The sequence below is a fragment of the Arachis ipaensis genome, chromosome B05, assembly GCF_000816755.2.
Source record: "Arachis ipaensis cultivar K30076 chromosome B05, Araip1.1, whole genome shotgun sequence".
In the NCBI taxonomy this organism is placed as follows: Eukaryota; Viridiplantae; Streptophyta; class Magnoliopsida; order Fabales; family Fabaceae; genus Arachis; species Arachis ipaensis.
This window is the reverse complement of record NC_029789.2, coordinates 43,904,391-43,917,967: the sequence shown is the minus strand read 5'-3', so window position 1 is coordinate 43,917,967 and position 13,577 is coordinate 43,904,391. Positions and strand designations below refer to the sequence as shown.

At 40.1% G+C, this 13,577-nt stretch overlaps 1 long non-coding RNA gene across 1 annotated transcript; it reads left to right on the top strand.

The window, feature by feature from the left end:
• Positions 1,119-1,493, top strand: LOC107641859. Its single transcript, XR_002347850.1, has 3 exons — positions 1,119-1,182; positions 1,301-1,356; positions 1,434-1,493. It is a non-coding gene; the product is annotated as an uncharacterized LOC107641859 (long non-coding RNA).

Here is a 13,577-nt window from a genome sequence, read left to right as displayed (position 1 = left end):
CGCTTGTAGTTTCATGTGAAAGTTTTGCGCTTTTGAAACTCTATTTTTAAGCTTATTTCTTCATCGGGCTTCTAGAATTATTAATTCCTTCTATGTATATTAAAGTATAAGCCTTAGAATTGTTGTGACCTCTGATTAACCTTTACTTTATGGCATGAGGTAAGGCTTAGGATAATTAGGTTGTTACACTTCCATTCCATTCTCTAAGCCATTCTTGCCTTATAGACCGTGAAATCACTTAACAAACGCATCACGACATTGAATGGTAATATGAGATAATTAAAAATTAGCATTTTTAAGGCCTAGGAAACATGTTTTGAACTATAAAGGACAATCAGGAAGAAATCACACTACAAAAAAACTGGTATAAATTGGCATCAACATAATTGCAATTTTAAAACACCGCCGTTATATTTATAAACTGAGGCGGTTTGTGTGACTGCCGTAATTTGCTTGTGGAACGGTGGTTCTTTAGTGAATTTGGCAGTTTTAAACGGCAGTATCTCATTATCTGCTTCACTAATATAAAAAGTTAAAACCTAACTTATATTTTTACTAATAAACGTTGTGCTAATCAATCTATCGAAACTCCATCACAATGTGAGAACCAACAAGAAACTCTATCGCAACGTGAGATCTGCGATCTCATCCGCGACATTCTCTTTTGGCAGCAGTCTCCTCCATCAACGCTTTTCTTCCAGCTGTGATCTCCTCCATCAAAGTTTTCTGCTCCACTGTGTTGTGCTCTGGGAAGCTTCTCTTTCTCCATCTTCGTTGAACTAGGTTTATATACAAATACACATTCTCCTCTTTTAATTACTCATATTTTGTATTTGCTAATTGTTACTACTTCTATTTCTTTAATGCTATTTTTGATTTTCTCTTTGTTAGCAGAAATTAGGGGTAACGTCTTCATGAAATTCCTTCAATTTTTTTCTTACATGCATGTATACAATTTTGCATTTCCTTCGTGGTTTTGATTTGTAGATATGCTCTCGGTTGATGCTTTACCGATTTGCATAGCACATGTTTGGTGAATTGCTTCAATGAATTAAGAGCAGTTATTTTCAGGTCCTAAGGAGGACAGTCGAGTTTTAGAAGCAACTCGAAGAGCTGTGCAATAAAAAGTAGAAAGGCTGATTTTGCAGAAAATTCCACTCCAGAAAAAGTTGTTTGAGATTAGTAAGTGTCCTTTTCATGTGTTATCTCCATCTATTTTAATTTTTCCTTTTGAGCTTATCTGGATACAAACTAGCCACAACAGGCCTTATAGACAGTTGTTTTGTGTTATTACTGTCAGTGTTTAAGTATGGCTTAAAGGGTGTGAGCAATGATGTGGAGAGATGCTTGTCACTGGTGAGATTCAACTAAGATTTCAATTTTCATAACAGTAGGTTTGAATCTAATCTTACTTATTCAAACTGAGTTTTCAGTGTGTGGAGGAAAGAATGCATGGACTAATAAGTAACCTGATTAGAATGTCAAAACAGGTTAGTTGTCCTGTACTTGCTTGCAGGAATACTCTTTCATAACTCAATAAAATTTCTTACTTTCAAGAATTTTCCTACTAGCGGGTTGATTTTGAGAAGACAAGATACCAGACTATTGTCACCTCAAATGTTTAGCCGCAAATCATGACAATAAATAGGAAAGTAAGAGAGGAGTGGCAGAAAAGACAGGCAGAAGCAGAGCAGCTTCGGAAATAAATGACGTGAGTATTTTGCACTTATCGGTATTTGAAACCTGTGCCTATTTCTTAATTTCAGTCCATTTCAAAATATAGGTTGATGGTAATGCATGAGTTGATGGTTACAAGGACAAGGATGAGGGTCGTAATAAATCATCAAAGGATTTTTTATCCCATTCTTATATTTTTCCATTATCTACATGGAAACTCTTTTCATTAATATTTAGTAAGCTGCAGCTGATCAAGGAAGAGGATGACAAGGTCAAGATGAGGACAAATGCAGAAAATGTTGCTGCTAGTGCTACTGTTGGGGGAGATGACATGCTCTCAAAGTGGCAACTTATGGCCGAGCAAGCCAGGCAGAAACGTGAAGGCACGGACACATCATCTGGTTCTCAACCAGCTAAAGATGTAAGTCGCAAATCTTCAGTATCTGGAAAAAGTACTAAGGATAATCACGAAGGGGACAAAAAGGTTCTACTAATTTTGCAACTTCAGGTGAGTTTTCTTTTAAGCCATTTTTTGCTGTTTGTTTTGCTTCAAGAATCAATCTTTTTCTTATTTCAGAGAATCAATAATACTTCTCTAAGTTCCTGTACCTCAGGAATCAACATTCTCAACTTCAAGATCAAATATGCACTGTTCAGTTCATATATTCAGAAATAGAGATAGTGCCACCACATCAAAGTAATTAGAACAACACAACATATATATATATATAACTTAAAATCTCATGCATTTTACTACTCCTTTTTTTCTTTTGATATTTCTTTTTAAGCTTAGTGAGCAATACATGAGACATCTTTTAAAGATAAACATAAAGTACTAAAATAAAAAAACTAACAAGAAAGCAAGGAAATCCTACTAGTGATCATGCAACTCAGAATAGAAAACAGAAAATAAAATGAAATACTGAAAATAGAAATGAGATAAGGGAAAGGAGAATGAAACTCGACCACCTCAGTCATGGTGGCTGCTGCTCGCTTTGGAGAATCCTCTTTGGCACTTCAGCTCCTTTATATCACGCCCCTGCCTCCTCTGCTCCTCCATTAGCTAGTGGAGGAGATCAGAGTGATCCTAATGCTCTATCCTCAAATGATCGACAATGATGTCAGCTCCCCTATGGATGTGGTGAACTAGTCCCAGTAGTCACGGAGAGGGAAATAAACTCCCTGAGGCATCTCCGGAAGATCCTGTGGAGGCGGTGGAATTGGCTCCTGCTGTAGTCCATGCCCGAGCTCTCTAGCGTGAAGGTGCTCGATACCCTTCTTTGTGATCGGTCTCTCAATGTCGATTGGGGTATCTCCATCAATGTGAGCTCCAGCTGCTGCACATAGGCGGTAGATAAGGTAAAGGAAAGCCAGTTTTGCAGAGGCGGAGGCCTTGTCAGCTATCCTGTAGAACTCCTGAGGGATTACCTCATGCACCTCCACCTCGTTGCAGAGCATGATGCAGTGGATCATCACTACTCGCTCGACTGTAACCTTAGAATGGTTACTCGTAGGGAGGATGGAACATTGGATGAACTCCAACCATCCATGAGCAGGCTTGAGGCCATGCCTACCCAGCTGGTATGGCTGCCCTCTAGAATTCTTCCTCTGGCTAGTGTTGACTCTCTAAGTGTATGAATGAGGGTTCTCTCTGGATGGTGGTAACTTTAATGTCACTCTCACATTCTCAGGGCTGAAATCCATTATATGCCCTTTGACCATAGTACGCCAGTTCTTCAGCTCTGGGTTCACGCCTCTAACATGCTTGTATATAACCCAAGCATTAGTGTAGAACTCCCGTACCATCAATGCTCCAACCTCAGTTACGAGGATGGCCATAACTTTCCAACCCCATCTCAGCATCTGGTACTGGATCTTTGGGTACTCGTCTGGCTTCAGATCGAAGCGGACCTCAGGAATCAGCTTCTTCTTGTGCACCACCTCATAAAAACGATCCTCATGTGTCTTAGAGGAGAACTGGGTAAAGTTCCATTGGTCGGAGGTAGGATCTTTCTCTTTTCTCTTTCTTAAAGAGGATTCTCTAATCTTAGGTGCCATAGAAATTGTAGAATGAAGAAAAAGCTGAGTGCCCAACACCAAACTTAAAAGGTTGTAGGTAAGGAAGGAGAGAGTAGTGTGAGGTGTGGTGAAAGTGGAAGAGGAGTGGGGTATTTATAGGTGGGGAAGGTGGGGTTTGGTCATGGGGTTTGGGTTGGGGTAATTGAATTTGAATTTTGGGTTGTTGGGAAGAGATATTGATAGGATAGATGAGAGTGGATTGGGTGGAGTGGGAGGTGAGTTGAAAGAATCAAGGAAAGTGATGGATGATGGGATGGATGAATGTGGAAGTGGGTAGGGAGAAAAGAGAATGGATAAGCTTGAATGGTAAAAGTAGGTAGAAGTTGGGGTTTAACACATGGCTAAAACATCTCCTTCATGCTCAAAATCTGCTCTCTGGGGGCTAAACGCTGGTTCTGGAGTTTGGCGCCAGCAGGGGATAGAACTTTTTTTTTGGGGACGAGTACCCTTGGCGCTAAATGCCGGGGCTGGCGTTTAGCGCCCCAAGGAGGGTGCCAAAATATGAAATAAACGCCTAAATTGGGCGTTAAACGCCCATCATTTCTCCCTCTCTATCACTAAACGCCCTCCCTGGCGTTTAGTGCCCTGCTCTGCTCCTCTTCTGGCACTAAACGCCCTCCCTGACATTTAGCGCCCAACTTGTTTCATTCTAGGGTGTTCTGTTCTTCTGTCTAAGTCTTCCTGCCCCTATTTTAAGCGTTGTACATGATCACAAACATTAGAAAACCTAGGAAAACTATGAAAACAAAAATTGAAAACTAAACAAAATTAAAATTGAAATTAAAACAGAAATAAAACGAAAATACCAAAGGATACTCCTGGTTGGGTTACCTCCCAACAAGAGCTTCTTTACCGTCACTAGCTTAACGGTCAACTCTTCTAAGGAGGATGGGTCATAGGGGGTTAGATCTTTACCCTTCATTGTGAACTTTTTTCCTGTGGTCTCATGAATCAGCTTAACATGCTCTAGAGACAGGATCCTATTCACAGTATGTGGTATGACTGGACTTCTAGTTAACACCACCTTCATGCCAGGTGAGAAGTTCTCAGTAGGAATCTTCTTGTTCCTCCAGCCTTTGGATACTTCTTCTTGGGGCCTCCCTTCTTGATGGACAAAACACACCCAACACCAAATATAGGTTTGATGTCAGGGGAATAGTATTAGTTCCAACCAAGAGAGGAGGCTTCAGCAGTGTACTCTGTATGCAAGTACCTCTTTTGTCAGAGAGTGGTGGAGGTTTGAAAATCTTGAAAACCATCCAATCCTCATGTAACCTCAGCACGAATTCACCTCTCTCAACATCAAGAGGGCTCTTTCTAGTGGCTAGGAATGGCCTTCCTAAAATGATGGAGTCATCTATATCCTCTCCCACTTCAAGTATCAGGAAATCTACAGGGAGGAATACCACTCCAACCTTGACCAGTACGTCCTCCACTAGCCCATATGCTTGCCTCAGAAACTTGTCAATCATTTACAGCCTTATCCTTGTTGCCTGTGCTTCTTGGATTCCCAACTTCTTCATTACGGACAAAGGCATTAGATTTATGCTTGAACCAAGATCATACAGTGCTTTCTCAAAAGTAATATTCCTAATGGTACAGGGAATCAAGAAGCTTTCAGGGTCTGGCTGATGACAAGTCATTTTGTGCATGTTTTACTAGCCATTTTTACTTGTTTTCATTAGGTTTCATGCATTTCTTAGGCAATAAGTAAGTGTTTGAGTGGAAATTTCATGATTGTCTTGATTCAATCAAACATTGTTAATTTTGTGCAATATCATGAGATTTATGCAAGAATTAAGTGATTATTATGAATGATGCAAAACCTTATGATTTTGGCAAGGCTTTGATTGCATGTTTGATTGATGACAGATGAAAATATGCAAGGGAGAAGAAGGAAAAAGAAGCAGGCCTTTGAGAACGTAGCGTTCATTTGGAGAACTCTACGTTCCCCTGTAACTTGGACATTGGTTCCACGCTCTCTAGCGACACGCACGCACACAGGACGCTTACGCGTAGGGGAAGCATTTTGGAAGATCCACGCGTACGCGTGCAAGACGCGTACGCGTGGGTGTGATCAGCGCTCGTTACAAAGAGAGCGTTACGTTCTTGTTCAAGGAGCGCCTGCGACAATTTCAAATCTGGAACTCAACTTTGGCCATCGACGCGTACGCGTAAGGGACGAGTACGCGTGGGTGAAGAATATGTGAAGAAGCACGCATATGTGTGGATGGTGCAGAAGCAAATAGTTGCTATTTTGAAACCCACACGCACGCGCAAAGGACGCGCACGCATGGCAGAGGCTGAAGAGAGTAACGATGCGCACGCATATGTTACGCGTACACGTCGCTAGTGCAAAAATGCAAGGGATGCGTGGGCGTGCTGCACGCGTACACGTGATGAGTACTTAGTGAAGCAAGGACGCGCACATGCAGGAGATGCGTACGCGTCGATGAATGAACATTCCGCTCCCTTTGAGAATGCTACGTTCGCCTGATACTGCATGGAAGTACCAATACGGACCTTTCCTAACCCAATTCAACAAAGGCCAAAAAGGCCACTGCAAGTACTTGATGACTGAATTAGAAAGTGTATAAATAGAGGAGAATTTGATTTCATTGAAAGGTTGGCTAGTGAGGGGTTAGCTCCCAGATTGGAAACTCTGCACTTATTTTTCTTTTGCATTTTCTTTCTGTTCTTCATTTTCTGCACTTCGGCACTTTTCCTTTTTCTGTTTTGTACTAGAGCAATGATAAACTAAACCCCAATTTCATTAGGGGGAGGAGTTCTATTATAATTCAAATGAATCAATAAAATTCTTCTTCTTCTCAATTCAATTGTGTAGCTATTGGATATCTTCTGTTGTGACTGTGAATTATTCACTCCGGAAGGGGGTTTAATTCAATTGAATGTGGGTGTGAGCCTCAGAAGAGGAATCACCTTCATTAGAATTGGAGCTTTATCCTTCACTACTCTCTTGATCAACACTATTCGGAAGGAATTGAGATCCTGAGAGTTAGTGTGGCTTATGGATGAGAGAATGTGCTCTAACTCTTCTCATGACAATTAGATCAAGGAATTGACAAGATTGATTGTGATTAGAGAGACTGGATTGCCAAGGAATTGGGATCCAATCAATTTCAATCCGCCATAGATCTACTCAAATAATTGAGAAAGGAGTTGAGACCCACGTGATTCATGAAGGATTATGATATCTCCAATCCTTGATGAATCACTTTCTTTGAATTTCTTCAACTTAGATCTCTCTGATTTCACTGCAATTTACATTGTTCATTTTTGTTTTAATTTCCTACACCCAATTCCCTTTATAATTCATGCAATTTAAGTTTCCTTGCCTTTTAAGTTTCTGCACTTTTAATTTCCTGCACTTTAAGATTCAGTTATTTACCTTTCTTGTAATTTAAGATTTAGTCCTTTTAATTCCTTGCACTTAAGTTTCAGTTGATTGAGCCTCTTGCCATTTACTTTTCAAGTTCTTTACATTCTGCACTTTAGAATTCTTGCAATTTATTTTCTGTCAATCCAATTTCACTCAATTCATCAATATTAGCTTAACTAAATTCATCACCATACTAAAGTTGCTTGATCCATTAATCCATGTGGGATCGACCTCACTTTTGTGAGTTTTACTACTTGATACGACCCGGTACACTTGCTGGTGAGTTTGTGCGGAATCGATTTTCCCTCGTCAAGTTTTTGGCACCGTTACCGGGGATTGATTTAGATTGACAATGATTAAGTAGGTGATAATCTAGATTAAGTATTTTTCTTTGTTTTTATTAAGCACACTAACTGTTTGAGATTTTATTTCTGCTAACCATAACCTTACTCTAGCAACAGAGTGCCCTATTTGTGTTTTTGGTTTGTTTGTGTTGTATGCCAGGAGGAAGAAGAGGTGAATCCACCTCCTTTGATTCTGAACCAGAGATAACCTTCTTGAGATTGAGAAGAGAAGCAAGAGGGAAGAGAGTGATTGGAGAAGAAGAATCAGAAGGGGAAGATCAAGAGATGGAGGGTAACCTACCTAATCCATCAGAGGAAGTGTCCAACAACAATGGTCAGCCTCAGAGAAGAGTCTTAGCCTCTTACACTATCCCCAACCCAAGGAATTGTGGGAGCAGTATCTTAACCCCCAATGTCCATGCTAATAACTTCAAACTCAAGCCTCAATTGATCACCCTAGTCCAGAACAATTGCCAATGTGGAGGAAGTGCTGCTGAGGATCCAAACCAACACCTCTCTGTGTTCTTAAGAATTTGTGACACTGTCAAAACTAATGGAGTCCACCCCGACATCTATAAGCTTTTGTTTTTTCCATTCTCACTGAGAGACAAAGCCACACATTGGCTAGAAACCTTCCCTAAAGAAAGCATAACCAACTGGGATGATTTAGTTAGCAAATTCTTAGCCAAATTTTATCCTCCTCAAAGAGTCATTAAGCTAAAAATTGATGTGCAAACCTTCAGGAAACTAGAAGGAGAATCATTGTACGAAGCCTGGGAGAGGTATAAAGCTTTGAAGGAATGTTCAGTGAGTGGATGGAGCTACAAAATTTCTATGAAGGCTTGTCCATGAGTTCAAGCAAGGCTCTGGATTATTCTTCAGGAGGATCCTTGCAAATGATAAAAACTGCTCAAGAGGCACATGATCTTATAGACATGGTGGCCAACAATGAGTATTTCTACTCATCTAAAAGATAACCAGCTCCAAAGAAAGGTGTATATGAGCTTGAAGGTGTTGATACAATATTGGCTCAAAACAAAATCATGCATCAGCAACTTCAACAACAAATAGAAATGATGTCAAAAAGGATAGATAGCTTGCAGCTTGCAGCAGTGAGCACTACAAATTAACCACCAGTGGTGTGGGGACAACAAGAAGAGAGCTTTGAAGAGCAGTAGCCAGAACAAGTTCAATATATGGACAACCAAGGTTCTGGACAGAATGATTTCTATGGAGACACTTACAACTCATCTTGGAGGAACCACCCCAATTTGAAGTGGGAAGAAAACCAAAACTCATGGCAAAGAAACTCCAACCAAAATAACTCCCGCAATACAAACCACCAAAACCATCAAACCACTAACTAAAACCCATACAGAAAACTACAAAATAATCACCCCCCATCCAATTTCTATCTACCAAATAACCCATCAACTAACTAAAACAACTATCATTCACCATCTACATCCCACACTCAGCCACAACCACCCCAAGAATCCCAAAGAATCTTCAATCTGGAGATGATGATAGAGAAAATGATCAAGCACCAAGAATTGGCCAACAAGAATCATGAGGCCTCACTGAGGAATCTGGAGAGACAAATTGGACAGTTGTCCAAGTAAACAGCTGAGAAACCAACCAATGCATTTCCAAGTGACACTATTCCAAATCCCAAAGAGGAATGCAAAGTAATTCAACTAAGGAGTGGGAAGACTTTGGAGAATGACAAAGGTTCTAGCTAGAAGCAAGTAGATGAGGACAAGCATGACCAGGAGAAGCTCAAAAAGAAGGAGGAAGAATCACAAGCTCCAAGGAAGAGAAAGCAAGTCATGGAAGAGCATCCACAATAACAGAGGAAGGAGGTGAAACCTTACATTCCTCCTCTGCCATACCCTCAAAGGTTGCAAATAGAGCTCAAGGACAAACAATTTCCCAAGTTTTTGGAGGTTTTTAAGAAGCTGGAAATCAACATCCCCCTTGCTGAAGCATTGGAGCAGATGCCTTTATATGTAAAATTACTTAAAGAGCTCATTAACAAGAAGAGAAGCTGGAATAAAAAAGAGACTATGATCTTGACACAAGAGTGCAGTGCCGTAATTCAAAAGGGTCTCCCACCAAAACTCAAAGATCCTGGGAGTTTCATTATATCATGCACCATAGGTAATATGATCTTGGAAAAAGCTCTCTGTGACTTAGGTGCCAGCATCAATTTGATGCCTCTATCACTAATGAAAAAGCTTGCAATAGAGGAAGTCAAACCCACCAGAATGTCACTTCAAATGGCTGATAGATCACTCAAGATACCTAATAGAGTTGTAGAAAACTTATTGGTAAAAGTTGGACAATTCATTTTCTCTGCTGATTTTGTCATTTTAGACATGGAAGAAGAGGAACACAACTCAATTATCTTGGGGCGACCTTTCTTAGCCACAGCAAGAGCTATCATTGATGTAGAGAAAGGTGAAATAACCCTCAGGGTGCATGATGAAAAAATGATCATCAATGTCTTTAAGGCCATGCAATATCCCCCTGAGAAAGAAAAGCACATGAGGGTGGAAATGATAGAAGAATTAAAGGAAGAAGTGTTTGAAATCAACGGTCAAGAGGAACAAGACAAAGATATAGAAGCAGACCAAGATGTCTTAGAGGAACAAGTAACCGAAATCTCCTCTGAAGGCAAGACAGAGGTGGAGCCAAAATAAGAGCTGAAGCCCCTTCCTCCTCATCTCAAATATGCATTCCTGGAAGGAAAGGAAACCCTGCCAGTAATCATCAATTCATCCTTAAGCATGGAAAATGAAGAAAAGTTGATTGAAGTGCTGAAAATCCACAAGACAACTTTAGGATGGACAATTGATGACATCAAGGGTATAAGCCCTACCATTTGTATACACAAAATTTTGATAGAAGAAGACTCAAGACCTGTGGTGCAACCTCAAAGATGGCTTAACCCAACCATGAAAGAAGTCGTTCAAAAGGAGGTGATGAAGCTGTGGAATGCTAGAATCATATGCCCAATCTTTGATAGCCCTTGGGTGAGTCCGGTCCAAGTTGTGCCAAAGAAGGGAGGCATGACTGTCATCTTCAATGAGAAGAATGAGTTAATATCTACAAGGACAGTCACTGGATGGAGGATGTGCATTGATTATAGAAGACTGAATGAGGCTATAAGAAAATATCACTCTCCTCTCCCTTTCATTGACCAAATGTTAGAAGGATTGGCTGGCCATGCCTACTACTGCTTCTTAGATGGGTACTCTCGATACAATCAAATTGTGGTGGATCCCAAAGACTAAGAAAAGACATCCTTCACCTGTCCATTTGGAGTTTTCGCCTATAGAAGGATGCCTTTTGGGCTATGCAATGCTCCAGCAACCTTCCAAAGGTGTATGCTCTCCATATTTTCTGATATGGTAGAAAAATTTTTAGAAGTATTTATGGATGATTTTTCTATCTTTGGTAACTCTTTTGATACTTGTCTGCAATATCTAACCCTTGTCTTGAAAAGATGCCAAGAAACAAATTTAGTTTTGAACCGGGAAAAATGTCAATTCATGGTACTAAAGGGCATTATTCTTGTGCATAAGGTTTCAAGCAAGGGTATAGAAGTTGACAGAGCTAAGATAGAGATCATAGAAAAGCTTCCTATACCTGTCAATGTAAAAGTAGTGAGAAGTTTTTTTGGGAATGCTGGGTTTTATAGAAGATTCATCAAGGATTTTTCAAAAATAGCCAAACCACTGAGTAATTTGCTAGTGGTTGACAATCCTTTTGTCTTTGATGACAATTGTAAGCATGCTTTTGAAATTTGAAAAAGAAACTCACTACAGCACCAATCATCACACCTCCAGAATGGGGACTTCCTTTTGAACTAATGTGTGATGCAAGTGATGTTGCAATTGGTGCTGTATTGGGCAAAAGAAAGACTAGCTACATCATGTTATATACTATGCAAGCAAGGTGTTAAATGAGGCACAAAAGAATTATACCACCACAGAGAAAGAGCTCTTGGCAATTGTGTATGCATTTGATAAATTTAGATAATACTTAATTGGTTCAAAAGTTATAGTATATACTGATCATGCTGCTCTTAAGTATCTCATGTCTAAACAGGATGCCAAGCCAAGACTTATCAGGTGGGTGCTGTTGCTACAAGAATTTGACATTGAAGTGAGAGATAAAAAAGGAAGCGAGAACCAAGTTGCAGACCATTTGTCAAGATTACCACAAGAGATCAACCAAGATGCATCAAAACCAGTAAATGAGAAGTTCCCTGATGAACATCTTCTCCAAGTCCAACAAGCACCTTGGTTTGCTGATATTGCAAACTATAAGGTTGGAAGGAAGATTCTCCAAGGATTCACCAAGCAACAAGTAAAAAAGCTGCTCAATGAAGCCAAGAAATTTTTGTGGGACGAGGCATTCTTGTTTAGGAGATGTCCAGATGGGATGATCAGAAGGTGTATCCCTAAAAATGAGATGAGAAACATACTGTGGCACTGTCATGGTTCAGCTTATGGTGGACATTTTGGGCCAGAAAGAACAGCTGTTAAAGTGCTTCAAAGTGGATTTTACTGGCCAACCATATTCAAAGATGCTAGAGACTTTGTGCACCAATGCAATGAATGTCAAAGGGCTGGAGGATTAACAAAGAGGAATGAAATGCCTCAAAACTTCATTTTGGAAGTGGAACTGTTTGACCTCTGGGGTATAGATTTCATGGGGCCCTTTCCTCCATCCTATTCCTTCAAATACATTCTGGTAGCAGTGGAATATGTCTCCAAGTGGGTAGAAGCCATAGTAACAACTACTTGTGATGCACTAATTGTCCTTCAATTTCTTAAGAAGCACATCTTCACCAGATATAGGGTGCCTAAAGGCCTATTAGTGATGGTGGCAGCCACTTTTATAATAGACACATGGAAAAGTTGCTCCATAAATATGGGGTAATTTATAAAGTGGCCACACCATACCACCCTCAAACTAATGGGCAGGCTGAATTGGCAAATCAGCTAAAGAGAATCTTGGAAAAGACAGTTGGGATCTCTAGAAAAGACTGGGCAAGAAAATTGGATGATGCTCTGTGGACATATAGAACATCATTCAAAACTCTAATTGGAAAGTCACCCTTTCAGCTAATCTATGGAAAATCCTGTCACCTTCTTGTGGAGCTCGAACATAAAGCTTTCTGGGCCACTAAGCTCCTCAATCTTGACTTTCAAGCAGTAGGAGAGAAAAGGCTATTGCAACTCAATGAGCTGGATGAGTTCAGATTGGAAGCTTATGAGAATGCTAAGATATATAAGGAGAGAGCTAAAAGATGGCATGACAAGAAGATCACAAGAAAAGAGTTCGAGCCAGGGCAAAAAGTGTTATTATACAACACTAGGCTCAAGCTCTTTCCTGGAAAACTCAAGTCTAAATGGACTGGCCCTTATCTGGTGACCAAGGTTTCTCCATATAGAAGCCTTGAACTTTTGAATGAAGCTACAAAGGACACATTCACAGGAAAAGGTCATAGAGCTAAGCATTATCTGGGAGGATCTTGGAACAAAGAAGAGAGCATTCATGAGCTTGGAAGAACAAGAATGGAGGATGTCAAGCTAGTGACAATAAAAGAGTGCTTGTTGGGAGGCAACCCAACCAGAGGTAGTTTTCTTTTCCTAGCTATTTCAATAAAAAAGTAAAGTAGAGTTCTCTGCATTGCAAGGAGCTAAGTTTGGTATTGCACACCAAAACAATTTAAGGGTGAGTGTGTGATTTTAAGTTTGGTGTTCCACCACATATTTCATCAATAACACATTACAACCCTCTGCAAGATTTATCACTAACTCCAAACAATCAGAGAAACTACTTAGCACTTGTCGAGTTTCTAGTTCATAATCTATTTTCTTGAATAAAGCACAAGGTTTCATGTATGCAATTAATCTAATGCATAACAGACAGTGGCAAGGAACTAAGTTTGGTTCACACACTAAAGTAAGTTCAAAAGCCTACAAACATTCAGGCATGTTAACCATTTTTCAAGTGCTTGGGGGACAAGCAACTACCAATATCATTGCAGAAAACCATTCAAC